This window comes from Episyrphus balteatus, chromosome 1 (genome assembly GCF_945859705.1).
Source record: "Episyrphus balteatus chromosome 1, idEpiBalt1.1, whole genome shotgun sequence".
Classification (NCBI taxonomy): domain Eukaryota; kingdom Metazoa; phylum Arthropoda; class Insecta; order Diptera; family Syrphidae; genus Episyrphus; species Episyrphus balteatus.
This window is the reverse complement of record NC_079134.1, coordinates 134,158,831-134,185,417: the sequence shown is the minus strand read 5'-3', so window position 1 is coordinate 134,185,417 and position 26,587 is coordinate 134,158,831. Positions and strand designations below refer to the sequence as shown.

Sequence of the window (26,587 nt, the reverse complement as noted above, 5' to 3'; positions counted from 1 at the left end):
TATGGGGTTCCCCCGAAAAAAATTGACAAAAATTTTTTTCTATGGGAGTTGCGGTCACTCTAGTGTACACATGTACACGCGACTGAAGTTATACTTCTCATTCAGTAAATGTAAATGAATTTCATTTGACATTTTTAATGTCTATTATTAAATTAATTAATCCACACTTCGTTTTTTTACATTTTTATCAAGTGAACAATAAATTAATTCTTTCATCCTCCTTGCGTCCATGTAGTTTTCAATTTATTCTGTGAAATTTACTCATGTTGTGCGGTTCAAAACGTACGGTATATGGTTAACGAAAGTAAATGAATTGCGCATAAAATGTGCGATATGGACATTTTATGAAAATTGTGTGTGCTTCAGCACTAGTAGTAGCAAAATGGAACTTGCAGGGTTTGTAGCAAGCTCAAAAGTTAGCTGAGCTCAGCTCACAGCTCAGCTCAAATTTTGAGCTATGTACCATAGCTCAGCTCATTTGAGCTGAGCTGAAAGTGAGCTGAGCTGAAGGTTGAGCTGAGCTGTTGGGTGAGCTGAGCTGTTGGGTGAGCTAAGGTAAAGTGAGCTGAGCTGTGATGGGTGAGAGGATACATTGATTTTTATTTGGAAAGTATAATGAAATATGAAGATATTTTAAACTTTTATAAAACACCATAGCTTAAGATGTTTGGTTCTAGTTATTAATGGAATTATTTTAACACATGGATATTTTTATAAATAAAACAGATAATTTTTCATGATCTTTTCTCTTGGTTTTTTAATAGTTAATATATTTCTATTTTTTTAGTAAAATGTTTAATTTTTTATCATAAAAAAAAAATCCGGTACAATCCGGTTTTTGACTTTTTTCAAAATTCCGAGAAAATCGCGTTTGAAAGTTGGGGTACATTTTTTTTTTCGAAAAATCCCCCAATCTTTGAACGCTCCTGGAAGCTAAACCGCTTGAGAGCAATTTTTGGGAGTGATGCCAAATGATAGCTTGTGTCATGGGCCTACGCTTTGCACATTTTCAGATTTTTAAAAAATCGCCTTCCATGTTAAACCGCCACATCATGCCTATTTTTTCAGAATCGTGCCTATTTTTTTTTTTTACTTTTAAGTTCTCCCGGTTTGAGAACGCGTGGACCTACAGGCATGAGAGTTGTACTCAAATGTAGGTTAGAGTCCCCGCTACCTTTTGGCATCAAAAATTTTTTTTTCATTTTCTTCAAAATTCCGAGATATAGGCGTTGGAAGTTGGGGCGCTCACTTTCAGCTCAGCTCAAATGAGCTAAGCTATGGTACCTAGGGAGCTGAGCTAAAATGTGAGCTTTTTGCAACCCTGGCAACTTGCCACATGGAAATTACAACATGCAACTTGCCACATGCAACTTGCCACATGTAACTTGCCACATGCAACTTGCCACACGCAACTTGCCACATACAACTTGCTACATGCAACTTGCCACATGCAACTTGAAACATACAACTTGCCACATGCAACTTGCCACATTACCCATGTAACTTGCAACGTGTTGTGTGTTTTATGTTTGCCGTACTGCGGCGTACTGCATTTTTAAATACTAAAGTACTGCCTACTATAAAGGTGAAACGACAGCCCTGCTACCCAGGGTGATCGCGTCATAATCCCTTTGACATTCTTGTCAAAAAGTAAATTTTCATACCCACCCTCCCATAAGAAGTATAACTTCAATAAAATGTACTGTACGAGTACTTCGATTGAATAATTTGCCTTAAAACAACTGTTCATTGTTTTTAATAACAGTTTTTAACTTTTGAATTAAAAGTCTTCCTAACCTCAGGCAAACGCATCGCAAAGTTTTGTAAAAAAAATTGCATTTGAAAATATATTTTTTTTTTTTAATTTTGTTTTAAAATTGTATGGGAATTTAAAATACCTCTATTTAAATAGTAAAGACAAAAAGAATAATTTTGGAGATATTTTGGGATTCGTCCGTTTTCAGGTATTAATCAGCGGTTTACAATATAAAAAACATTAAGCCCTGCTTTTTCAATCGTCAGATAGACTATCAGAAGAATAAATGTCACTATAAAAAAAAACTTTTATTCCTAGGAATAACCTCTAACTTAGGTTTATCTAACTATTCAAAAAATTAGCCCTAAGTGATATTTAATAATAATATTTAAATTGCCTTAGATAAGGTTGCTTACATTGCTTCTATAATTGGCTGGCCATTGATGATTAACAAATCCATAGTTGTTTCAAAAAATGCAACAGATCTAGCAAATTTAGTATGTACAAAATACTGTTATATTCTGTAAGCAAACAAAATTCACCAAATTTTATCAGACGAATGTATTGAACTGGAACATTGCAAAAAACTAAAAAGATTTGAGAAATGATATCCTTCTTTAACATTTTGCCGATGACGAATTTTATCAACAGAATTGACCTCCACACAGCAAGGCCACAGAAAGCTTCCCTATTTAAAACATATTTTATTCACTTCATCATATAAAAAAATTGAAGATATGGCTGCTTCTTTTATTTGCTGGTAAGCAGTGTCTTGCCCTTAAGATATTATTTTTGTGTACCTACCAGATTCAATTTCTTTTAAAAAGCTTTGAATATAATACTTATCCGGATTTTGTTTCCATACAAAACTCTACAGCACAGCTCAACTAATATTATAGAACGAATCAAAATAATCCTAATCCAGCATAGCGTTCGCTAAAAATATGACCACATCCCCAAAATAATATGGTAAAATAGTTTGTTTGAATACCAAAAATTTTTTTTACTTTTAATTTTCGTTCATGTTCTAAAACTTCAACATTTTGAAAATAATCTTACTCAAGAGATTTCAGTATCACATAACAAACTCTTTTTTAAGTTCTGAGTTCTTGGGGGGGGGTCATGACCCCGTGACCCCCCCCTTGTATACGCCGTTGTATTTGGGGCGGGTAATGATTGGGAAAGGATCATGGTTGTATGAGTTTATATGTATGTGTAGTATATGCTATATACAGGTTATTCGTAGTTTCTGAAGGAAGATGGTTTTAATTGCTTGCTTGATTGACAGACTTAAAATGCTTTTATCAAAAGAGATTTTTGATAAAATACATGCATTTTTTCGCCACTTAATATCTGAGAGTGAATTGAAAATTGAAAAAAAGAACTTTGCGGATAAAAAATGTTTACATAAAAAAAATATTTCTTGCAACTGCAAAAAAATTTCGTTAAAAAAAAAATATTGCAACTGAAAAATATTTTCATTAAAAAAATGCAACTAAAACAATTTTGCATTAAAAAAAAGGTTTTACAACTGAAAAATTATTTGCATTGAAAATAATACTTTTCTTGCAGACAAAAATATTTTGCTTTAAAATACAAAATAATGCAAATACAAAAATTCTGCATTGAAAAAAAAAATGTGTGAATTAAATATTTTTTTTTTTTAATATTCGTCGAGTTTCTTACAATTTTGACTATTTGACCATATATCAGCTATTTCAACTATAAAATTGAACCAAATGTATGGTCAAATTTTCAAAATTGTAGAAAATTCGACGAATATTAAAAAAAAAAAACAATATTATTTAATACTCACACTTTGCATTGATTTTTTTTTTCAATGAAGAACATTTTTTATATGCAATAAAATTTTCTTTTCAATGCAAAATATTTTTAGTTGCAATAATTTTTTTTTTTCAATGCAAATATTTTTCAATTGCAATAAATATATTTTTTTAATTCAAATGCATTTTTTTTAATTGATATTTTTACAACCTTGATTTCTACTACACTCAGAGAAAAAAAAAATAGTTATTTTGTAACTATTTGCATAGTCATTTTATAGAATTCAATGAAGTTTTGCGAATAACTATTTTTGAACAAAAAAAGTTACAAAATAGTTAAATATGACTATTAATATAGTCACATGCCACAGCAAATAGTTAAAAATAACTATCGACGGTTAAACTTCATAACCTCGTAGGTCGAAAAATTCGAAAAAATATTATTAATGCAAACAATTCAGAAAATTCAGAGCTATCTTTTGGTATATTCAGTTCAACAATGTTGTTTTGAACATTTTTCAGGAATGACGAAATTCAAAAGCTTGTATTGATAGATTCCATACAAAAACAAGAAACACAACATATTGTTTTTTGATTTTTATGAAAAACTTGGAAAAACGACTTACGAGGTTATGAAGTTGAACCGTCGCTATGTATTTTGTATAGTTAATGGTTCAAAAAGACCAAAAACAGTAGATTTTGAAAGTCCATATTTTTTCCAATTTTAACCGTATTCAATTTTTGTGACCATTGTGTTGAAAAATAAAGTATTTTCTTTTCTCCTTAACATGTTCAATATCTATAAATGCTCCAAGGATAAAAATGGGTGCCTATTGTTTAGCCTTTTTTACTTCGATTTCTGTTATTTCGTTTTTGACACAATTTTTTTTGATTAGTTCGCCATCCTTTATTTGGGTTTTCGTTTACTTCGTATTTCGATCACTTTGCCCAACTATAACTTCGCCTTGTATCTTTTTGATTTTTATTTATTTCGCATTTTCATAACAAGTCCAATGAGTTGTTTCGTCATGGTTCATTTCGCTTTTAGTTTATTTTGGCATCTGGTTATTCCGTCTTCAGTTTTGTGGATTGTTTTGGGCTTTGAAGACTTTTGGATTAAAGATAAGCAAATCCTTATACTATAAGAGATCTGTTACCTTAAATTGTAACGAATTCGTTGTTTTTTTTTCTTTTTTGAGCATTTTTAAAATTAACAGGCACTCAAAATGACGCGAATTATTCGCCACCATTTGTTTCGCCATTTTTTTGTGTATGTTAATAGCCTAAGGGCGTTAAAATTCGCGCGAATTTTAACGCCCTTAGGCTATTAACATACACAAAAAAATGGCGAAACAAATGGTGGCGAAATAATTAAAGTCCAAGTGAACTAAAGGCGACTTAATTCCAAAACGTAATAGTGAAAAAACGAAGTAATCAATAACAAAATAAACTAAAAACGAGGTCATAAGAAAACGAAGTATAAGTTTGTCGAAATAAGGAAAAACGAAGTAAATAAAAAACTAAACAACAAAAATACGAAACAATAAAATAGCGAATCGACTAAGACGAAACAACCAAAAACCGAAATAAGAAAAGCGAAACAAACCATACCCGATAAAAATAGACGATTTAGTAAAAACATCAAAAATTTCGTTTTTTTTTCTATTTTTTGAATAGTTTTTCTTAAGTTTTTTTTACAATACTTAAATTTTTAAATTTTTTAAAAGGATGCTTGTCGATAGGAAACTTAATTATGTACAAAATATTACTTTAAAAAAAATTTGGCTTGCTTTTCAAGTTATAGACAAAAACTCAAAAAGTAATAGAAAAAGTCGAAAATATTGATCGCTACAAAAATGGTCATATCTTTATAATTTATTCATAGATTCTGAAGAAAAATATCTTTTCGTCTTTGCTAGAAAGTGTACTACACATGAAAATTTTTTTTTTAAATTATGAGGATTCGAAAGATTTTGATTTTTACTTGCTCTATAGGGCAAGTATTGGTTTCGTGTAGAAAAAAAAAATCGAGGTTTTAATCAAAACCAACATTACGATGATGGAGAAGATCAAAAAAGTGGTTTTCGTCATGCCGTCCGTCGGTCTGTGCGTGTGTGCGTGTGTGCGTCTGTGCGTCTGTGCGTCTGTGCGTCTGTGCGTCCATCTGTACATCGAGCTAGGGCCTAAACGGGTGGATGGATTTGCTTGAAACTTGGTACAGATGATTTTTACGTAATTCCCTAGGTCCGTTTTTTTTATTTTTTTAATATCTCCAATTTAACGCATATCTCCCATATAACGTTTTCGAGGTATTTCAAATTTCTCGAAAACGGCTCTAACGATTTCATTTAAATTTGGTGTGCGCAGTACTCTTATTGATTCCAACAAAACTGCGTTTTTAGTTTTCCTCAAAAAATGCCAAGAGCGGAAATATGGCGTTGCCGTTTTTCAAAAATTGACATGTTTTTTAAGTTCATATATTTCATCAAAGCATAAGTCAATTTTTTCAAAATTTACAGACATCATAGGTATTGAAGTGTAAAATGTAAAAAAAAATTTAAAAAAAAAAGTTTTTCAAAAAATTTTTAAAAAATTGAATTTTTTTAACTTTCGATTTTTTTTTTTGTTTTTATTTTTTTTTTTTTTTTCACAAAATCTTAAATTTCCAATAAATATTTAAGATAAAGATGCTTTGAACTACAAGAGCAAGTACGTGCGACCCAGTCGTGCATTTTATTTCTTTCAGTAATACAGTTTTTTTTGCAAAAATTTCCTTTAAAAAATCGATTTTTTCAAAATGTTTAATACATTGCACTTAAACGTCTGGAGTGATCCCGAAAAGTTGTTCTAGTGTTTCTTTTGCTCAGCTTTCAGGCGCCGGATTTTTTGTTCAGATTAGCCGTTCATTACTCAAGATATAGCCCGAATATTAAGTATGTTGGGAAAAACAACGACAAAAAACTTTGAAAAGTCATATCTCGAAAACCTATCCATCGTAATTTTTTAAAAGTGATTTTCGAGTCCCTGAGGTCAAAGAACGTAAGAAAAAAAAAATAGTGGGATTGAGTCCATTTTGGCTGTTAACCAGAACCAGTGTTATTAATTGTTCACTAATTAATATTTCCGTGAAAGTTTTAAAACAAAAGCCAAAAATGAACGCGGAAAGAAATCTACCAATTTCCACGAGACCTTATTTTGGTCCATCATGTGAAGTGTTCATCATTTTTGTTTCATTAAGTCAACCCATACACTCTAGATTTTGTTGCATCTTTGAAAAATCATCTTACATGTATGTACCTACGTACATGTACAGTAGACGTTAATCCGTAAAATTTGGTTCCGTTGTTTGACAGTCAAAGAATTGTTTGCTGTCTAAAAAAAAACTGAATTAAGGATTTAAATCTTTTATGTATACTATGATGTATGAAAAAAGTATTTAATTTTTTTAAATTCAAATCAGATATCTCACACTTTGAAAAGAAAAAGTTCTTCCCTTCTAACCTTCAGACTGCACAAATAATCGCACATAGCTAACTTTGTTAATTTTTCTTCCTTTTCCGTTGTTTACTTAAATCTTATTTTATTATTTTTCCTTCAAATTCCCTGGGATAGATAAATAAAGAAACAAAAAATACAATTCAAAAAGAAAAAAACAAATAGTCTTTCCCACCTAGGATGCCAATGTAAGCATTCAGGTATACATTTACTCTCGTCGTAGATAAAGGTACGCAACGCAAATTTAATGCTCAAAAAACCACGGGAATTCTTTGCTCAAAGAATTTAATTTAAATTTTGTTGAATGAAATATATTTCGGTCCGAGAGAACATTTTCATTGATTTATGGATAAATAGAAAGTTTTAAATAAATAAATCTTACAATTTTTTGCTAAAACAAACTTTGAAGTTAAATTTCAACAAAAAAAAAAAAAACAACAACAACAACAGCACAACACCTGTTAATATTTTATATATGGAAATTCAAGATAGCGCTGATTTATTAGATTAATTTAAATGTTTGCAAATGTTGTTAAACTTTATTTATAGTTGTTTATTGCGTTTAATTATTCAGGCTAGACTAAAACTATAAAAATTGATTTGTGTTGATAGTAAAAAATCTCTGTTGTAGTCCTTTTCGTATGGCTTTTTTCTTTATGTAGACAGGTTTTACTATCTAGGCTATCTAACTTGAACCCTCCTATAGGCTATCAAGCTTCATACTCATTACAACAGGACCTATGACCATAACAAAAAGAATCAATAAGAAAGTCGTTACATTCCCATTCTTCTTAAGTGAAACCTTGCAACACGTGAATTTATAGAGACCTTAACAATCTTTTGGAAAACTTCCAGACAAAAAAACATTAAAAACAATATTTGTACCTTTTTGTAAATCCAAACAATCATTAATCGCATCCAACACGTAACATTTTATTCTATAAAAAAAAAATAAAAAAAAATGGCGCCCAACAAAAGACCCCTTACAATAACATATAAATAAGAATTCATACAGAATTAGATTGTATTTTTTCGAAATGTAACCTTTTCCAAGAATGAAAAACCTGAAGACATAAAAGATCTGCGATGAATGGCAAGCAAAAGTGCTTATACACGAAAAAAAAGGTCATTCAAGTTCCTAATTATACCACAGAGAAAATGAGAGTAAGAGAAACTCCAAAAGCAAAATGAAACAAATTTCCTTTTTCAAATGGCCGGTTCAGAGATTCACACCTTTATGTTTCAAAGTAGGCATTCTACCCTTGTTTGAGCCCCCTTTAACCCTCCCATTGGGGAAAAATGAATAACACAATTTATGCGACTTTGAGGTTGGGGGCTGAGAGGACAATTGCTTGAAAGGATACCAAAAATGGCAGCATCTGTCTTGTTTGCCGGAAGACTTGCACGTAGCTTGTAATGTCACATCATGATGAAATAAGAGCAAGTGAGGAAGAGGTGTTTGGGTGTTCCATAGCAGAATGAATCTCGACTGTGTGTTTGGATAAGTTAATGCTGTCGTTTGGTTTGGTTTGACGCAGAAATGATATTATTTTACTCTTGCACATAATGTGGCTTGTGGGGTTTCGTATATCCTTAAAGTCACACCACCGCACCGTTCGGCTTTATTTTCTGTACAGGTAACTAATTTACATTTCTATATAGCCTTTGGTTAGGAGTTCTCGAATGAACAAAAACCAATGCCTACACAGAAAGCTTGTGAGTTATGTTTGCAGTCTTAAATACACATCAGAAATAGTGTGTACAATGTTCTTTTTTTTCCCATTAACCAGGTTGGTTAAGTATTTTATTTATTTTTTTTGCTTGATATGTAAATTATTATACATTTTGAATGCGAAACCATACAATTTGTCGTACTTAGCTAAATAATTTATTATACAATGAAAGAAAGGACCTTTCAGATTCTCCTGATAAAGCCTCTATATAGTTCGAAATAAAAAAAGAAAACAAAACAGATGTTATTTGCAATTTTCTTCTTTTTTTTTGTAAAAAACCTTTTTTTTTTTGACAAAAAATATCTTTTTTCTTTTTTTTATTAAAGAAAAGTTGTAAAAAGGGATCGTAAATAACTTAACTCTGTTTGAGTCCCAAAAGCTTTATTGACTTTTTTTTTTGTCCTCTTATTGGGTTTCCTTCTTTTCTATTTAAATCACTTTGGCAAAAAGGGTAAAGTAAAAACCACCTGGATTAGGAGAAGATTAATGAAAATTGAATGGAAATTTATGGAGGAAAATTGTATATAGGTCGAAAACTACTTAACTTGGCTCTAACAAGGGTTTTTATTGAAATTTCTTTTTTTTTTAATTTTCATTATTCAGTTGTAAATTTGATAACCTAAGCACGTTTATATATAAAGTAAATGTGGGATTTGTCGGTATTGTATAAATTTATTTCATGGAATTTTGGCTGAAATTAATTAAGAAAAAAAATCTGTCAAAAACTAAACCAAAAGTTAAATCCTTTGCAAGTAAGAAATTTGATTCCTTATAACTACTTAAGCTTTGTGAAATTATAGTCTTGGGCTGAAATTTGAAGTCTTCTTTTGAATTTATTGATAGGAGTCCTGGTTTTTAACTAGCAGAATTCTTAAATAACTTCAAGGATAATCAAAATTATTTTTTTAATACATTCTGAAGCAGATATCGGCGGATCAAATTATTGAAAAAAAATTTTAGTTTAAAGATATGAGTTCATAGTGAACAGGCCTATGCATTTAAGAACGAAAATTACAAATTTATTTTTTTCAAATTTTTAAAAAATTTCCTCCAAATTCATCGAGTGAGACATCAAAAGAAAGGTCTTTTTGAGCTCTATTATCAAGTGAAAACTAGAAGTTTCTTTGAGGTCTAGTTGCTGAGTTATTCGCAAACGAAATATTTTTTTTTTCCACAATTCGGAAGAGGATATTTTCGGATAAAAGTCTCCAAACAAGTTTTGGTTTAAAGATATGAGTTCATAGTGGACAGGACTATGAATTTAGGTACAAAAATTAAAAATCTATTTTTTTGAAATTTTCGACAAAAATCCTAGGTTAACCCTTGCCGAAAAAAAATGCTTTTTAAAAAATTTCCTCCAAATTCATCGAGTGAGACATCAAAAGAAAGGTCTTTTTGAGCTCTATTATCAAGTGAAAACTAGGAGTTTCTTTGAGGTCTAGTTGCTGAGTTATTCGCAAACGAAATATTTTTTTTTCACAATTCGGAAGAGGATATTTTCGGATAAAAGTCTCAAAACAAGTTTTGGTTTAAAAATATGAGTTCATAGTGGACAGGACTATGAATTTAGGTACAAAAATTAAAAATCTATTTTTTTGAAATTTTCGACAAAAATCCTAGGTTAACCCCTTGCCGAATTTATCAAGTGAGACATCAAAAGAAAGGTTTCTTTGAGCTCTATTAATATGTGAAAACCAAAATCTCCTATGAGGGCTGGTTGATGAGTTACTTTGAACGAAAGATGTATTTTTTCCAGTTTTTTTTTTTAATCGTATATTTGGAAGGAGATATCTTAAGACCTAAGATTCCAAACAAGATTTTGTTGAGGGGGGTAAACTTGCCGAAAAAATTGCTTCTTAAAAAATATCCTCCAAATTTTTCGAGTCATAGACCAAAAGAAAGTTCTCTTAAAGTTACATCTGAAGACTGAATTTTAAAGGTCAAAAGTTCAAGCAGAAGTCACTATAAATAACTTTCAATCCATTGCAATTTGTAAATATGAATATTTAATAACTTTTGTGACGGCAATATGCCTCCTTCCGCCGATGGCAAAAATTGTGGAAAATGTGAAAATGCCACTGCATTTCCTACGGACATGATTGAAATTCCTCTACACCAACTCATTCATTTAAAACGTTAATTTCCTGTAAAATTATGATGGCAATATGTTAATTACCACGTTTTTCCTCTCAACAAAAGACCCAACAAACAACATTGAATTTTATTTATTCAAAAGCTGCTGTTCGATAAAAATTTATTTAATTGCCAAGGAATTTTTGTTACGTGAGATGGAGATAATCCGGCAACAAAAAATAAATATCAATCTATAGTACCTACATCCGAGTGGAGTAAATTTCACTTCAAATGTGAATAGGAACTTTTCCCGGTGATTATATCCATTTTTCCGCACTTATTTTCCGAAAAAAGAGGGTTGATTATACATTTGAACGTAAAAATCATTTTTAATAGCTTCATTGCTCATTTGTGTTTACTTTTATTATTACTGCCTATCTCCGCCAGCTGGTATAATATAGTCCTGGTGAGTTGCCTCGCTAAATGAAGGTATCTGGTTATTTTTATTTTAGTAATTTTTTTTTTGTATTTGAATATAAATTTACTAAACTACGTTGGAGAGCGATATTATTTTTGTGCGCTTTAAAATTGAGAAATCAATATTTTATACTCTTTTGTAGTAATTTAGATGATGGAAATGAAGCGCAAACAAAAAAAATACAAAGTAAATTGTATTAATGGAATTAAATGTGTAGAAAAAAAAAGGTCTGAATTTTCCCAGACATCGACGATGAGTTATTTATGTGCCTTAAATAAATTGAAGAGAAATGTTGTCTGGTGAAAATTAAATTTAAAAATAAAATGCACAGAAAAAAAAAATCTAAAAAAAAAGTACGTATACGCCATAGGGTATTGATTTTTATTTTATTTAGGATATTTGTATGCACGTAGGTGTTCACTCATGAAATTGAATTCGATTTTTTATTTTTTTATATGATAGTAATTTCACTCTGTGACAGATATGGAATATGGTTATTAACAAGATTGTTAAAATGGATTTATTAAAGGATTTTTTTTTTGTGACACTAGCAATAAAGATAGAAGAATTTATTAATTGAATTTTTAAAATGTTTTCATATATATCCATCCTTGCTTTTCCTAATATTGTTTTTATCCTGGCAGACTTTTGAGTGAAAACTGGTTTTGGTAACCCGTAAGGCAGGTCAGAATTAAAACCAAATAGTAAGGCGTTAAGTACTGAATTGTTAACCAGTTCTGATTAAGCTACTCGCAAAATCTAGTTGAAAATTCATTCGAAAAACTAGTTGTCCAAAATGTATTGAAATTTAAATTTTTGTATAAAAGATTGAAGTGACCATTTTGAAAAAAATTATGGCATTAATGGGTAAAAACAGTTTCCAAAAACGATGCTAATGAAATATGTAAAATTTAGTTGAATTTTCAGTAAATTGATATTTAAGCGAAAAATTCTGAACGAAAATCTGAAGTTATTCAGCTAAATTTCAGTACGAACATGAGAAATTGTACCGAAAAAGTAAATTTTTGTGTGTTAATGAACACTGACCTTTTTCTGAAAATTGTAATCTGTAAAATAAAAGAAAGTAAATTTACCAACAATTTTGGCTCCGATCATTTTGCTATAGGTATAAGAAGCATGACTTTCGTTCAAAAAGAATTGAAAAATTCTACAAATGTGCACTATCACAAAATTCTTTTTTTTTTTAATAAAATTACTGATTACGTATTTTTCATCGGTCTTTTGCAATATTAGTCGTTTATTTGTTCCTTTTACTCTGCATAACTCATTTTTGGTAAAAAAAAGACTCAGTTTTCAAATATTACGCCAATGACTCAAAAGATTTACTTTTTGGGTTATTCCTCATGTTTGCCCTCTAGATTTTGGTAAACAACTTCAAATTTTTTGTTCACAACTTTCTACTTTAGATCCGTGAACAGCTCTCCAGAAAACATTAAGTTATAAAAAAAACAATTTCCTAGAACTTTCCATTTTATTTGAATATTTGAGTGAATGATTTGACTGGACTAAAGGCAATATTTGCACATCCCACAACATTACCAGGAAATACAATTTTGGAAGCTGAAAGTTTGAATTAAATGAGTTCTAAGAATACCTATGTACTTCGTTTTTATTCAAACTGACTGCCTATATAAAAAAAGACTGTTTGACAACTTCCAATGAAATTATTAAGATCTTATCTTTCTTGATTGTAAAAATGTGTCATGTAAATTTGGTAACGTTTTTAGTTGTTTTTCGTGCAAAATTTGACTTAGCTTCGTACAAAGTTACCAATAAAACACGGCTAAAGTATAAAAAAAAACATATCCAACATACCTATTTATAAATAAAATTCTTTAAAAGCGGTGAAAAATACTTTCTCCTGTGTAAATATCAAAATAGTTTTTGTTTTTATGTTGCACTTAAAAAAACAATTATCTCCAACATATTTACTCCTTTAGTGTATACATAGTCAAAAAAAGGCCAAGCCTAGCATTTTTGAGCCGATGAAAGTTTACAAAAAAAAATCGATTTAAGTTTGAGTAAAATATGAAAATGGATGAGTTTTTGAGCATTGGTATTGATCTGTTTATTTATTTAAATTTTTTTGGGAAATAGTTGGTCTAAGTTTATGTTTTCCTGTGCCAAAATAAAAGAAAGTTAAGATAGAACCCGGATCCAAAGAAATGTCAAAACTCACTTTTGTGCATTAAACAAAAATTAAATACAAATAATACCTAAATTATTCTCATCATAATTCATCAAAATCATTCGAAGAAAAAATCGATTAAAAAATATCGAAAAATGGGGAATTTTTTAAAAAAGCGGCTTGGAATAACAAAATAACTCAAGATCTAAAATGCAATACCTTGCAAAAATTAGTAAAATCTAAAAAAAAAAAAAAAAAAAATGCAAACAAGAAGATAGTTTTTCTTATTTTAAAATTATATTTTTCTCAAAAAGCACTGAGACATAAAATTGTACCACTTTAAGGTTTTTTTTTTAATTTTTATGAATTTTTTTTGCATTAAGATTGTAATCTAAGAGATTTTGTAAAAAAAATATTTACTCAAAAGACTTTTCTTTCTATGTCAGATTCTTTCTTCAAAGCTGATACAATTTCCCTGTTTTCTATTGTACACTATTTTACAAAAAAAAATGTTAAATGAAAATCATTATCATGAACTTTATTAACTCACATTTTTGCACTTTCTATGTTTGTTTTATGGTCTGGATAATACCAAAAAAGTTGAAAAAAATGACGGTCACCCTCTCTGTCGTTTGAGGAACTCAATAATAGTGACATTTTCGTAATCTGAATAATATTTATTAAAAATAATTAGGTAGTAAAAATATTCCTTAAATACAATGATTGCCTAAAAAGTGCAAAAATTCGAGAGATTTTGATTCCTAATTTTTAACAATGTTCCAAAATTCCATATCTAACACAAATAATTTACATCGCTAGAACAAAAAAGTTATCTTATTTTTAGACTCAGAGCTGATAAACAATTTTGTTTATTTTAAGGTTTGTACTTCGTAGTGCTAAATGTTTCGCTTTTGACAAATATTACTTATAAATAGCTTTTAATTTCATAAGTTGTTTTCTACAATAATATTCTCATGTTTTTTTAAAACTTCCTTTATAGGGTCACAAACTTAAGTCCCACGGGCATAACGTCCATAGTTTTTAAATTTTAAGTGAGATTTAAGACCCTAATTGAATTTAGGGCTCAAGTTCCATCGAACATGAGACTTAAGCCTGAAATGTTCGAAAGACTGTTTAAATTAATTTCATTATAATAAAAAAAAAACAGTTATGGGGCCATTAAATAAATATAGGTAAATGTTTGGCAGACGAATCCATGATGGGGAAATCCCCAGTGAGTTACAGCTCTCAAGAATCAAGATACGCTATAAAACCAAAACCAAATCCTGCAAGTTTTACTAATTTTTTTACATAAATGCTTTTGCTTTTCAATTTAAAAAATTAATATTTTTTTTTTGTTAAAATCGAAATATGTAGGTACATATTTTTGCTTGGAAGACTTTTTTATTAAGTTTTTGGTATGGGATTCCGTCTTCATGATTTCTAAAATTTCCCTAAATTGTTTCCTATTTGTTGTTTGATTTATTTACATTGTTCGAATTGTGTGAATTGAAAAAGCAGTTATTTCTCACCTTGATAGAAAATATATGATTTTCTATTTCTTAATGGCAAGCAAAATTTAAAAAAACGACACAACTTCTGAGTAATGCCACTCTTTAATTCATCCCATAAATTTTTTTCTTGTTCTTTTTTTTTTGAAAAAAAAAAAAAAAAATTAGAACGCCATTACAATTAAACAATTTGTTTGAAAGCAAAAAAAAAAAAAATTCTTTTGAAAAAAAAGTTTAATACTACAATTTTTTGGTTTTGTGTTTGATCTTTTTGATTTGATAATTACTGAATTGATTGTTGCCATCTGGAACTTTTGAAAGAGGTCTTTGTGAAATTATTATAACTCTTTCAATATACCTCAAACCGCAATTATTAAATGTATCTAAGCACATAGGTTATAAATTTTTTTTTAAGTTCAACGCTGAAAATTTAAATATTCAATGGCTGCACTTTTGAATTCAACCAAAGGTTTCGCATTAAGTTACATTGAGTATGGTCAGTGGTCGCCGGAAACCAACTTTGAAATGAAAGGCCGATAGCCCCACACTTTAGAATAATGGATTCATTAAATAATGTATTTGGGGTTTGACTTGAATAATATGTTTTGAAAAAAACATGAAAACTTCTACAAGTATTATAAAACCACAAAATATACCACTACCACAGTATAATTCAGAATATTCAGATCTTAGAAATAAAGTTAACCTTCTTTCTTATTTTTTTCTTAATCTTTAAATAAGTATGGTAGTATAATTCCGATTAGCAATGAATTCTATTTTCAGTCATTCATAGCCTTTTAACTTAAAAAAAAAATTCATGATCAAAGAAAATTCAAAGAAGCTATCAACAAAGTGTCCATTTGAAGAATGACACTTTAAAGAAGTTGTCTCAAGAAGGCAGAAATCTTTTGAACTTACTGGTAAATAGAAACAGAATTTCTAAGAAAACTTTATGTAAAAGGATTTTTTGAAGTAAAATCTGGAAAAGAAACTTTTCTCTTAACAGAAAAAACAGACACATTAGGATGAAATGCCAAATGCATTTTCAAAGTGAATCGTTTAGCTTTGTCAGATTCGTTGGAAATGAAAAATCAAATGAAAAATTACGAGTAAAAGTCATTACTTCTTTTTTTTTCGTTTCTTAGTTTCTTTGAAACTCTTATATAATTGGCTATTTTCATATCCAGAGACAAATATGTTGACAGTTAAAAAGATAAACATATAATGTTTCTTGTTAAATTTACAACTAGACACAACTTGACTCTTATACTAGACTAGACCATTTCCGATTTAAAACAATAAATTCTTCGAACACAATTCATAGAAAAATATATTATAGGTAATGACAAAAGAACTATTAATGCATGAAAATAATACACGAAGTGATAGTTTATGACACCAAATTTTGCTGACGATAAGGAAGCAATTTCTGCTTTTTTGGATTTAAGTCTCACTAAAAAAAGATTTGGTTTTAAATTTGAATCGATTAAATTTCAATTGTTCCTCTTAGCAATGTATGCTTTTTGAAATAGTCTTTAAATGAAGAATTGCCAAGCATAAAAATCAATAATAGACTAATATTAAACACCTGGGGCGGCACGAGTACTATAACTTAGGCGACAAGAATTGATAACGGTATTTTGTAGAGGAGTTTCATACAATAATTTTTTTACTTTGCATGCTTGTATGCATTTTGTTTATGTAAACACGAAAACAGCTAAAAAATACAAATCTGATAAAAAGGTATTTTTTTAATTTTTAATTTTCTCAACAACTAGAAGGCATAGAAGCATATGGTTTTCAGAATTTGATAAGAAATTAATTGAGGCATTTTATTTTGTCGATTAATTGCATATTAAAAATCACAGTCTTGGTAAAAATAGTATTTAATGTGTGTTTTTTAAACTTTTTTTTCCAAAATTTTGACTTTGAAGTTGATTATTTCGAGAAAAATTTATTGAAATAATTTGATTTAAAAACTAGAATTAAGTGTACAATTCTGGCTTTTGAAAAAGGTATCGTTCATAATTGTAAGTGTTGGCGTTGTTTTTTAATAATTTTTTTTTTGTATTTTACGATATTTTAGAAAATCGCCCCTCCCGCCTAAACGCGGGGAGATAGACCCCCCCTCCCATAGTAAAAAATGATTCTATGAAATTTCTCTACAAAATCAATTCTTGTCGCCTAAGTTATCGTACTCTCCCCCCTGGGGCGAATTCGGCTAACGCAATAGTCGATAATTGATAATTAAAATCTACGATTTTTGGAGCAAAATTATCGTTTTAACTATCGAATATGGCGTTAGCCGATTCCACCCCTGTTCTTTTAGTGCGAGACTTAATTCTTTCATACAAGTGAGAACTATTGTCTGGTTTTTGAACTCTTATATTTTTGTTGAGAATAATTGAAACTGCGGTTTATTTGACAGTTGAAAAATGTGTCCTAAATATTATAAAACCTTGTTGTTTTCAAAATACTACGTCTAGTAAGTTTAATAAAAATCGTTCGTTAGAGAAGTTTTCGAGTTATTTGGTATAATTTGAAAAATTTGTATGGGATATACACTTTTTTGACTTTTTTGAGAAAAACTAAAAACGCAGTTTTATTGCAAATCTATAGAGCCGTTTTCGAGTAAATTGGTTTGAATTGAAAAACTTGTATGGGAGGTACACTTTCTAAGCGAGATATAAAAAAAAACAAAAAAAAACCAACTTTCAGAATTCCATAAAAATCATCTGTACCAAATTTGAAGAAAATCCATCCACCCGTCTAGGCTGTGGAAATGTGTACAGATGGACGCACAGACGCACGGACGGAATTGCGGGACCCACTTTTTCGGAATTCTCCATCATCGTAATGTTGGTTTTGATTAAAACCTCAATTTTTTTTTTCGACACGAAACCAATACTTGCCCTATAGAGCAAGTAAACAATTCATACAAATTATCTTTAACAAATGGAAGTAATTTTGTGTAATGACAAAAAGCACGTTTTTGGTCTTCTCCACCATCATAATGCTGGTTTTGACTAGAAACCAATAATTTCTGTAAAAAGTAATTTGGTTTGAAAATTGAAATATAAATATGATGAAAATACTCAGAATTAAAAAAAATATATACAATAATCAAATTGTACCAAACAAAGTAAGCAAATTAACTATAATATGACATTTGATCATGAAACACAATTTGTTGAGTGAATAGATTTTTCTCTTTCAAAATAAAGTGGAGCAAAAATATTTAATGCGATTAACCCAATCTACATAAACTTATACTTTATTTTCGAACGTTAAATTTTAGCAAAAAAATATTTCAATTTTTTGTCAAAATTTGTTTAAAAAAAAAAAAAATCTTTTAAACTAAAAGGAGGTGTATTTTGCTTTGTTTTGGGGCATTTTTGTGAAAAATAATTTTTTCGATAAAAAAAATTTTCTCTGCAGAATTTTCCAAGAAAGTAAGGTATCAATATTTCGTTTTTTTAAATCAAAAATATGGACTGAATTATTGAGGCCTTCATATGTATTTATATTGGACGCCCATAATTTACCATGATTCGGAGATAATCGAAAAAATTAAATTATTGGGGACTTATTTTATTAAGTACATTTCCCTGTAGGAGTTTCATTTGTGGGGTCATACACTGTAGAAATTTTACCTATGTAGTTAAGATTTTATTTGAATTTTTTTTTTGGTAATACAATTATCTAATTATCTCAAAAGTATTCGAAAAATATTTCAATCTGACCTGAATACTTTTGAATAAGTTAAATTTTAATAAACTTTAACATTTTTTGCAAAATTCTTATTAAAAAAAAAAGAACAATTTTTTATTGATTTTTCAGAAAAAGTTGTTAATAATTCTATTTTTTTTTAAATAAATTGTATTGTAGATAAATCTATTAAATTAATGAAACCTTCCGACCTTATCTATTTTTGGTCAGGAAATAATGTTATTTTTCCTACAGTCTTGTTTGTTTAAAATCGGAAATTCATCATTTAAAAACGATTCGATAACCAAAACATTTTTGTAGATACAAAATTGATATATAATAGCAATTAGCTAAATGGCATCATCATCTCATAAAAAAAAAAACACAGACAAAAGAATCAAAATATATGAATAATTGTGATTCCTTCATAAATTTCAAACTAAATCAACAACCGCAAACAAAAAAAATTCTATCTATCCCAATACTATACACACTCATAGATTGATTAAAATTCTTCAATGTAGCATTTTGAAATCAATATCAATATTTCATAGCAAAATAAACCAAATTCGAATAAAAACCTCACTCTCTCTTCCTATAGAAAAAACAACATACAACATCACAACTTACCTCAAAGAGTGTGCAATGAAAACCGCAAAAAAAGCCAACCAAATCAATTCAGCCCACTATGCTACTACTGGCTGTTGCTGTTGCTGCTATTTGCGGAAGTCAATATTTATCCATTTTTCATTTGAATTTTTTCACACGATTTACCAGCGATGCAAAACTGAAACCGCAAAATCCATTTACGCTTCAACCAAAAACAGACTAATCCTCACGTCGAGTCGGTTGTTGTAGGTTTGAATTTGAATATTTATTTTTTTTTTTAATTTAAGACTTTTTATTTTGTTTGTGTTTTATTTTTTTTTTTTAAAGCCAATTAATTGAAACAATTTAACGCTCGTTTAATTCACTAAATCATTACCAAGATACACAGACAACAACAACACACACTGAAACTATCAATTTTTATCGTTAAAATGCATTTTCTCTTCTAGACTTCTTGAGCCTACTCATTTTTTTCTTTTATTTTTTTTTTATTTATTTCCTCTGCATCCGAAAGACTGAGACTGAAGAAACTTTAACAAAAAAAACACGAATATCCATGTAAGTAACTGAAACCTTTGCAAATTTTCAAAACGAACTCGCGACAAGAAAGAAACTCGTCTCAACCCACACGAAAAAAAAACGTTACAAAGTCGTCGTCGTCGTCTTAGTCAACGTTATAGGTACCTCCAAAAGATACAGCGAGTATCATTTAAATGGAAAATTTATTCAAGACTCATTTTGAGATTGTACTCCAAAAGAATCGATATAAAGATTTTCAAGATTAAGATACACACTCAAAGGGAAAAAACACTTAACGCATATTCACTGTTGGGCGCCACTTTTCTTTTGCTCTCATTCGAAATTGTATCCAAAAACTAATGAAATTTTCCAGGAAGAACCTTCTTTTGTCAACAATCACTTTTTTTAAATACTTTAGAATCTACCGGGGAATTTGGGCACATTCATTCTTTTAGATATTTTATCTTGTAACTCACAGATACACGTCTTAATCACATCGAGTCTAAAGTAAGACTGACAAAGAAATCGGTTCAAATGTACCGAATTGCCGACCCGCAGCATCAGCTTTAAATGCAACAGTAAATCTGGTTTAATAAACTGCCTCAACCGCCCACAATAGTTAGACAAATTGCTTGTGAGTTTATTTTTCGTAGGCAAAAAGTTGTTCTGGGACACAAAAAGTTACCAACGAAAAAAAAAATAACTAACAAAAATCTATTAAATATTCAAAGTTTCTTTTTTTTTTGTTCTTTTTTTTTTTGGAAAAGCCCGGCGAATGAAGAAAATCTACCACGAGATTTCTGGTCAATACCGATCGACAGCTGCTGAACAACTGAAGACTTCCAGCCAGGTAAATGTACCTTTTGACCAGAGAATACGAATACAGAGCAAAAAACTTGGTTCTCAGTGCAATAATCCTGGAAAATTATGAAAAGCTTTTTTGTTTTTAGAGAAAATAGCAACAGGGTTCTGTTTTCTGAATGTACACGAAAAAAACGGACATGCGCTGAAGGCAGTTAAGCAAAAAGTTACTGCAGTTAATTTTCTCCTGTTGAATAATTTATTTTTGTATTTCCAATATTTCCAGGATATTCAATTATAATTTGGGACAGAGAGTCCCTAAAGTTACCTTTAACGGCGGTGGAAGATTGAGGGGTGAGGAAATGCGATGAAAGCAACAGACATTTTTTTGCAAGCAACCAGTGTGTGGTTCTCGCACCCAAAACAATGAATATAATAATTTTTTTTTGAAGGAGTGTTTGTTTACGTACTTGTTTGGGGGAAGGTTTTATATCAGGTGTTTAAGAAGGAGAGTGAAAAAAAAAATTGGGGTATACTTTTTTTTGTTGAGTTTTTAATACTTAACCTTGAATTTTCCTAAAACGAAAACAAATATAAATAGATTAAATTACTTAACGAACTATTAACTTTATTTTATTTTTAATGTATTTGCTCTCCATTACAATTTTTTAAAAAAATATTTATTGCAAATAAAAATATTTTGCTTTAAAAATAAAAAAATTTGCATTAAAAATAAAATTTTTATTGCAAAAAAAATATTTTGAATTGAAAAAAAAAATTTATTGCAAATCAGAAATTTTCCGCAATCAATGCAAAATTTTTTTTTAATACTCGTCGAATTTCTTATAAATTTGACTTTTTGACCTTATATTATCTTCAATATTAGATACAGTTAAAAAAGTTAACGCATGGCCAAATAGCAAAATTTTCGAAAGAAATTCGAAGAGTATTAAAAAAAAATAAAATGCACTACTGGGTCGCACGAACTTGCTCTTAGAGTTCAAGCTGCTTAAATTTTTAAGACTTTTTATATAGAAACTTGGGAAATGTAGGTATATAAAAACAAAAAAAAAAAAAAAAAACAATATCTGAAATCAAATCGCCCCACAAAACAAGTATACAGCTTTATTTGATATATTAAGATGCATTTTTAGAAAAAAAAATTTCAAATTCGTTAGAGCCGTTTTTTAAAAAACTAATTTTTTATAAATAATTTTTTGAAAAAAAAAGTTTAAAAATAAAGTTGGTATACCATTTTGAAGAAATAACTAATCAACATCTAAAAAAAAAATTTCAAAAAAATTCAATGTCCCGTTTTCGAAAATTTGATTTTTCAAAAAAAATATTTCAAAATTTTTTTAAAAATCCAAAAATTATTTTTTTCAAAAATCTATTTTTGGCTTATATTTAAATTATATAAATGCTTTTGTATAAAAAAATTTCGTTGAAATACAATAAGTAGTTTTGCAGAAAATCCGATTTGAAAAAATCGGTCCTATGGCAGGTACCGTTAATAATGATTTTCAAAAAAAAATTTTTTCTGCAAAAGATAGACCTTGTTTAAGAACTAACATTTGAATTTTTTTCAACAAAATCGTTGGAGCCGTTTTCGTGAAATTAAACTTTTCCGAAATTTTTGTATGACAGGTACCGTTATTTTTGTTCCAAAAAAATTAATTCCAAAAACCCCTCTGGAGAGTTTACAAAATCTGCTACATAGCAAGTTTGGAGTCAATCGGTCCATTCGTTTAGGCTCTAGTTCCTTATACAGACAGATAGACAGACAGACGGACTTCCGGACCCACTTTTTTGGCATTGTCTATCATCGTAATGTCATGGAAAAATGTTATTTCAACTTTTTTTTTTTGTACGAATGCATAACTTAATATATAGTACCTATATCGCAAGTAAAAAATATTTAATGCACACATTTTGCTTTGAATTTTTTTCCAATGCAGAAATTTTTTTAATCGCAATAAATTTTTTTTTTCAATGCAAAATATTTTAAGTTGCAATAAGTATTTTTTTTTTTTTAACACAAATATTTTTCAGTTGCAATACAATTTTTTTTTAATGCAAATATTTTTTAGTCGCAATAAATATTTTTTTTTTTCAATGCAAATTTTTTTTTTGTATTTCAAATGCATTTTTTTAAATTGATATTTTTACAACAAAGGCGTTTCAAAATTTAAAAAATTCATCACAATTTTCATTACATAAAGCAAACTGACCCTCTTTGATAGGAAACAGAATCATGTGTTGTCAGAAAAAAAAAAAATATTTAAGATTAGGTATACGATAAATAAGTTCTGTAGTATCTCTTTGTGAACTTTATTTTTTTTTGGCTTTGTGTCTATTTCATTCTGTAATTCATCGTTTTTTTTTTTTTTGTTTTAACGTGGTTCCAGTTAAGTTTAAGTCTACCCTTGGTATTATCACTAACTTTTTGATAAACCCTTTTAACGGCTTAAAAAATAATGTTTCTTATCTCAATTTACAAAAAATAAAACCTTAACCCTATTTTCCATTACGGGACTAAAAAAAAAATTATAATTTAATTGCCAAATGGTAGCATAATCTCCGAAAAGTTTGGTCATTTTCTTTGTAATAAATTTATGAAAAGGTACCTACAAACTTTCAATGTGGAATATTGTGGAGAAGTTTTATTTTGAACTTTAAATATCAGAGGTTAAGTAAGTACCTAGGTACCTATTCTAAAGAGAACCAAAAAAAAAGGTATTTTTACCTTCTGGCACTTCCTTGATACAATTATTTTTGTATGCTTTGGACTTCCCAATGTTTTGTTTTTTATTATTATTTTTTTTTTAAGTTTCAAAGAATTTCTTATTTGTGAATGGATGGGCTATGGGAACAGTGTTTTTTTTTTTGTTCATCATCTGTTAGCTTTAGGGACTTGAGAATTAATAAGATTTTTTTGTTTTGGAAAAATGGAAAATGGATGAGGATTGAGAATTTATTATTATTTGGAACAATCCTCGTGTCTAACAACAATTAAATTTTCTATTTTTTTGTATTTTTGTTATGATGGCGTTGACAGGTATGAATGTTAATTGGGTTTCAGTGAAATTTTTTGATTATGGTGAAATCGATATTTATTTATAATGATGTAATTGTTTGTTTATTTTGAATGATTCCAAATTAAGTGATTTATAGCTAATGTTTCGTATTGGAAAAGGTATAAACTTTTTTGTTCACCTGCTTATTAAGAGCTTTCAAAATCGAAGTTTTCATGACGGTTCGGTTATTATTTAGGGTTTTTGTGGTTGATGATCACTGAATGCATAGACCTTCTCACTGTGATCTCATATCTGTTAACCAAAACTTTTTTCGAGACTTTTATCCGAAAAAATCAACCAATTAAAATGAAAAAAAAAAAAAAAAAAAAAAATATTTCGATTGCAAATAATTCAGCAACCCGAACTCCTACAAACTTTTGGTTTTCAGTTATGAATAGCGTCTGAGGAGTCCTTTCTTTTGGTGTCTCATTCGATTGATTTGTGAAATTTTTTGAAAATTCAGTTTTTTTTGACAAGGGGTACCTCTAGGATAATTTTCGAAAATCTCAAAAAAATTAATTTGTAATTTTTTTCACTGAATGCGTAGACCTTCTCACTGTGATTTCATATCGGTTAACCAAATCTTGTTTCGAGACTTTGAACAGAAAAACTCTTCTTCGGAATAAAAAAAAAAAATATTTCGATTGAATTATTCAGCAATTTTTTGTCTAATTTTTAAATTACATTTTCCTAATAATTATATTTAACTTCATGCTACAAGTAAATATTTACGTATTTAAAACCACATTAGAGCTAATATGAATTATGAATTATTTTATTATAGATATGATGTGACGTGCTTATTCCAGAGCTTTTCATCCTCTTGAATCTTAATATAGCCGTCTCTTCAGGATGTGTTTATTGGAATTTTAGCACGCAATGCTCCAGCAACACGCACATTAAGTGTTATGCACGGTTCGTTTAATGTAATAAACTAAATTATATACACGTAATATGGAAAAAAATACCCGAAGGAATTTCCTTTCCTTCCTAGTAAAAAGAATGTTATGTGAGAGACATTCACATGTGTTTCAAGTTTTATGTGCGTTGGGTTTGGTTTACTTCCTCCTTACTTTTTTTTGAAAGCCATACGTAAAGAGTACAATGTAAGTGAACTTAAACTATACAAAAGAATCCATTACTTTTACATTTAATAGGGAATCTTTCGAACTCATATTATAGTTAAATTATTTAAGTTTCACTATTTCGAACGTGCTTGTAGCCGTTTTTTTTTTTTTTAACAACTTGAACATGTTCAACTACTGTATCAATACTCAAAGAGCTGTTATTTTTTGTCTACAAAAACATTATATAAGAGAACCTATTTAGTTTGTTCTGTAAGAGTACTTATACACTGCTTCGTTTGTTTTTTAGCACAGCTTGTTAAAGACGGATTTTTCTGCTTTATTTTCACCAACGAACGCAAGAGTGCAACATTAGATAACATTTTTTTTATAACCTACAAACAATAGTGTACATAAAAACCGGAAACGGAGGAGCCATTGGAACGTGCTAAGCTGACAAAGAAAAAAAAATATTCAACATTCAGGAACAACATAAAAAATGTGGAAAGAGCAAATGTTCTTTTTGAAGTCAGTCGTTGGATGTTACTTACTATTTTTATTTTATTTTCGAAGGATTTTTTTTTTCTTTATTTTTTGCTTTATTTTGTATAAAAAACGTGCTTTTCACAAACTCATACCTATCTACTGTGTATTCTTTGGTAGTGCAATAAAAAATTGCAGTCTTTGTTCTAAATAATTTCCGGAACTTCTTAAAGAGTGTGTGTTCTATTTTTTATTTTGTGAGCCTTTGCTTTTACAAAAAAAAAAATAGAAGTCGAAAAGTATCGATAACAATGTAAAGAGAAACACTGAATTGTGCTACTCACTTCTTGTATATTTACTTTTATCAGGATTTCAAAGAAAATTACTGTACAGCACGTGTCGTTCTTTTTAGGTGGAACAATTTATATCAACTGCTTCAAAGGTTACTTAGGGTAAGGTGGTATAAGAGTGCGCATTTTAGACAAAATACCAAATAAAACAATAACAAAAAGAATTTAACTACTTTTTTACTTGCGATATAGGTACTATATATCAAGTTATGCATTTGTACAAAAAAAAAAAGTTGAGATAACATTTTTCCATGACATTACGATGGTAGACAATGCCAAAAAAGTGGGTCCCGGAAGTCCGTCTGTCTGTCTGTCTGTCAGTCTGTCAGTCTGTCAGTCTGTCAGTCTGTCAGTCTGTCAGTCTGTCAGTCTGTCAGTCTGTCAGTCTGTCAGTCTGTCAGTCTGTCAGTCTGTCAGTCTGTCAGTCTGTCAGTCTGTCAGTCTGTCAGTCTGTCAGTCTGTCAGTCTGTCAGTCTGTCAGTCTGTCAGTCTGTCAGTCTGTCAGTCTGTCAGTCTGTCAGTCTGTCAGTCTGTCAGTCTGTCAGTCTGTCAGTCTGTCAGTCTGTCAGTCTGTCAGTCTGTCAGTCTGTCAGTCTGTCAGTCTGTCAGTCTGTCAGTCTGTCAGTCTGTCAGTCTGTCAGTCTGTCAGTCTGTCAGTCTGTCAGTCTGTCAGTCTGTCAGTCTGTCAGTCTGTCAGTCTGTCAGTCTGTCAGTCTGTCAGTCTGTCAGTCTGTCAGTCTGTCAGTCTGTCAGTCTGTCAGTCTGTTAGTCTGTCAGTCTGTCAGTCTGTCAGTCTGTCAGTCTGTCAGTCTGTCAGTCTGTCAGTCTGTCAGTCTGTCAGTCTGTCAGTCTGTCAGTCTGTCAGTCTGTCAGTCTGTCAGTCTGTCAGTCTGTCAGTCTGTCAGTCTGTCAGTCTGTCAGTCTGTCAGTCTGTCAGTCTGTCAGTCTGTCAGTCTGTCAGTCTGTCAGTCTGTCAGTCTGTCAGTCTGTCAGTCTG

General features: G+C 29.6%; 1 protein-coding gene across 3 annotated transcripts in view; it reads right to left on the bottom strand.

The window, feature by feature from the left end:
* The window catches only part of LOC129921566 (rap guanine nucleotide exchange factor 4), a 216,638-nt gene extending 196,007 nt beyond the window's left edge, over positions 1-20,631 (bottom strand). Inside the window, exon 1 of one of the 3 annotated variants that reach the window (XM_056003466.1) lies at positions 19,318-20,631. The gene's annotated coding sequence lies outside the window, so the exon portion shown is untranslated. The remainder of the gene's footprint in view (positions 1-19,317) is intronic. The other 2 variants (XM_056003464.1, XM_056003465.1) reach the window with 2 other exon arrangements.
* Positions 20,632-26,587: the final 5,956 nt, after the last annotated feature.